The following is a 3938-nucleotide window of genomic DNA, read 5'->3' on the forward strand; positions in this document are numbered from 1 at the left end:
CAGAGTGGACAGAAAAGTATGTGTTTGTTCTTTCTGCAGTGAGCTCAACAAGACCGGTGCGTCTCATTTGCTCTGAGTCTGTTGCGGTTGTCAAAAGCGGCAATTTAAAACGCCATTATGAAACCAAAGAAGACACTTTGAAGACTCGGACCCGCATGAGGACATTTTAGGCATCACAGCAGTAACAACACACACCAGAGGGGAAGACATATACTTAGCTATAAAAGAAATGTTAACACACAGAGGTATCAGTATGAAAGATGTGTCCATCACCACCGATGGAGCTCCCTCAATGATGGGTAAAAAAAAAGGGGCAGTAACTCGAGTGAGAGAGGACAACCCAGACCTCTCCTCCTATCACATTATCCATCAGTCTGTTCTGTGTTCTACTCTTTCAGAAGAGTATGCAGAGGTTATGAATACTGTGATGAAACTTATCAACTTTCTCAGGGCATCGTCATCACATAAACATCGCCTCCTTCGAGAATTCCTGACGGAAGTTGATGTAAATTCAAATGACCTACTGCTGCACTGCAATGTGAGATGGTTGAGCCAAGGCAGAGTTCTAGCACGCGTTTGGGCCATTAGAAATGAAATAAAAATGTTCCTGGAACAACAGAAGAATCATAAGGCCAGACAGATTGCTCAGTTTTTGGAAGATGAGAGAAAAAAAGATTGTATGGCCTTCTTAGTTGACATAACCTCAGAACCTAAATGACCTCAACTTAAAACTGCAGGGCAAGATCAACTCTGTGTGTGATTTGGTAGCAGCTGTCCAGTCTTTCCAGCGGAAGTTGGAGATTTTCAAAGTGGATCTCCAAGAGAACTTTACACATTTTCCAGCAATGAAGCAAATTCAGGGTGAGAGAGATATTTCCTCTCACGTTGAGTTCATTAGAAAAACTGATTGGAAACTTCAGTGATCGTTTTGATGACTTCAGCCTGGAAGAACAGGTCCTTCTTTTCATTCAGAATCCTTTTCTAGTAAAAAATGTGACCACGTTTTCACAGGAGGCTAAAATTACCCTCAAGTGGGTAGATATGGCATCTCTACAGATGGAACTTGTTGACCTGCAAGCAAATGTAGTGCTGAAAGAGCAGTGTGGAGTTAGTGATGCTGCCAGCTTCTGGCTACAGACTGTACCTGAGAAAGTTTTCCCTGGTCTCATGAAAGTGGCAGTACACACCTTGACAATGTTTGGCTCCACATACAGTTGCGAATCCGCATTCTCAACGCAAGACCAAATACCGTTCAAGAATGACATTCTTTTACATTTACATTCCTGTTTGAGAATGACACTGACCCCATTCCTCCCGAGGTTCAAAATACTAGCAGAGAAAGCTAAAGCCAATTTCTCCCACTGAATTAGGGAAGTAGGCCTACAGACAATAGGCGACATGTGAATGAACCTATGAAAATGATTTATTGTTACTTTTTCTAAGAAGTTTTTGCTTCAATCTTTAAGTGGTTGTTAAACTCAGTTCAACCTAAAGCACTTTATGTGTCTTTGAGGATGTTACATCTTTGATGGTTAAAAGGAATGTAGGCCTATATGCAAATTCCAAGACAGAATGTTTATTGCACTTTGTTTCATGTTTGTTCAGAATAGGCATTGTATTTTTGCCAGTTTGTGTTTGATTTTGTATCGTTACAAAAGCAACCTCGTGCAATAAAAATGTTAATTAAGCTGATTTAGTCAGAGCCCATATTTGTATGTCTCTAATTATCCGGATCCCAGAAGGGGAGGAGGGTTGATGTCTGGACCTCTTGCAATTTTAGTTGAAGACCCCTGTTCTAGAACCTCTCCAAGTAGAAATGTACTGTACCAGAGTTATATTCACTCTCTAAGACCTACACTTACACTAAAAGCTGTTTCCCCCGTCATACCTGACGATGTGTAGGTATGGTGTAATCAGAAAGCAATTTGTTAGTGTCTGTGGTGGCAAACTGTGTCAGTAAGAATTAACTAATGCAGTAAGATTGATGACTTGATTGATGTGTTCTGTTCATTTGAAGATTATTAAAGAACATGATGCTCATTTTCTTTCTGACAGAGAGTTAGTGAAAGTATTACCACTCTCTTACCTGTACAATAAAGGTGAAGCTTCAGTCAGCTGCTAATTATCGTATCCAGTATAAAGACTATAGGAACCATGCCTAATGCTCACTGATTAGTTTTTCATATTTGGTTGCTATCCCACAGTTTACTAGCTGTTAGTGTTATGTGCCTGTTTTACATTTTGTACTGATTAAAAAAACGCATCACTTATGGTCTCCACCCGACCAGATGAGCGGTAAATGATAACAGCGGTTACCACAGACTTCTGCACAGAGATAGTGGACATCAGATCTCATGGGAAGATTGCGTCCAATACGCTGACTCGTGAGTTTCCATGGTCAGACCACATCCTTTGACTTCAGGACATAAAGACGAGTGTGAGCACTGAGGGGGGCTTCAGTGCATCTCACCATCACATCAAAGAGAGAGAAAAGAAGACATGTCCTGCCTGGGGGCTTTCACCGGTCTCCTCTCCTGCATGGTCCTCCTCATCGTCCACTCAAGTGAGTAGAATATTTCTGATTTAAATATTTCAGCTACTACTTTTTCTTTCTTTTTTTTTTCAAATGTATCATCTGAATTTTGGTTTTAGGTGATGGCTCTGAGATTATCGATGGGAAAGAAGTGAAGCCCCACTCGCTGCCGTACATGGCTCTGCTTGAGAAACCCATACCAGTCTGTGGAGGGATACTAATCGATAAATCATGGGTCCTGACCGCTGCCCGCTGTGAAGTGTGCGTTACCATAATTACAACATTTCAGAACATGCGCCAACAATAATCTTCATTTCCAATGGACAGCATAAAAGACATTATGTACTGGTTAAAATCTAAGAAATTTTATGTGGTTATAGAAAATGCAGCATTATGTTTCTTTCAGATTTATTTGCCGATGCAAATGTGTTGGATACAATAATATGTTAACATGATCTGAATGCATAAACTAATTATGACTTAATCACAGTTACTTTATCATACTGGACGCACATGATCACTGTAATACAATCAATCTAATGAGGCATATACTCTCCCACTGTATATATTCTGTTTACAAACTAGTTCATTTGTGTTTCCTTGCACTTACAAGTATCTTATGTTTACTTATCATAACTTCACTGGTGTCTATTTATTAATACATTTTGTTCTTTTCTTATTTCAGCTTGACAAATCTGTGAAGGAAACCAAGACGGTGAAGTATCTTAAGTTGGGTGATCCGGCAGCTGGGACCAGCTGCATGGTGGCAGGATGGGGCCGAACAAACAACGAGTATGTGTCCGACGTCTTGATGTCCGTCAATGTGACTGTGGTCGACAGAGTGAAGTGCAACTCTCTTGAATATTACAACAGCAAACCCGTGATCACCAGCGACATGATATGTGCCGGTTCAGATGGGAAAAATAGAGCTGACACCTGTCAGGTAAGTAACGGTGAATGTTTGTTTGCAGGGATTTAACTGCCGTCCCTCCTGTCAGTTTCTGGACTGCCTTTCAGTGATCGTGGTTTTCTCTGTAGGGGGATTCAGGAGGCCCACTGATGTGCAGCGGAGGTTCTGGTTGGAGTCACTTCTTTCGGAATCGGGTGTGGCCTGATTGACAAGCCAGGAGTGTACATGTATCTCACAGAGGAACAACTTAGCTGGATCAAAAAGACGATGAAGAAGTCTGACATTTAATGAGCACCGGCTGTGAAGGATTTTGCATTTGCGACCATGTTAATCAATTCTATGTGAGGTGATACGAGGGAAATTTCTGCTTCTGCTGCAGTAAAACAGGCCAAGTTGATTTTATTTTGAAATCTAAACAGGAGAGACATGTGTTTATCATGAAAGCAAATCGCCAAAGGGACATTATTGAGTGCTTCAACCAGACTGATGCCAACC

At 41.1% G+C, this 3938-nt stretch overlaps 1 pseudogene; it reads left to right on the top strand.

Annotated features, from left to right (window-relative positions):
- Positions 1 to 2342: 2342 nt before the first annotated feature.
- Positions 2343 to 3731, top strand: LOC117771139 (annotated as a pseudogene).
- The last annotated feature ends 207 nt before the right edge of the window (positions 3732 to 3938 follow it).

Source organism: Hippoglossus hippoglossus, chromosome 11 (assembly GCF_009819705.1).
Source record: "Hippoglossus hippoglossus isolate fHipHip1 chromosome 11, fHipHip1.pri, whole genome shotgun sequence".
NCBI classification, from domain to species: Eukaryota; Metazoa; Chordata; class Actinopteri; order Pleuronectiformes; family Pleuronectidae; genus Hippoglossus; species Hippoglossus hippoglossus.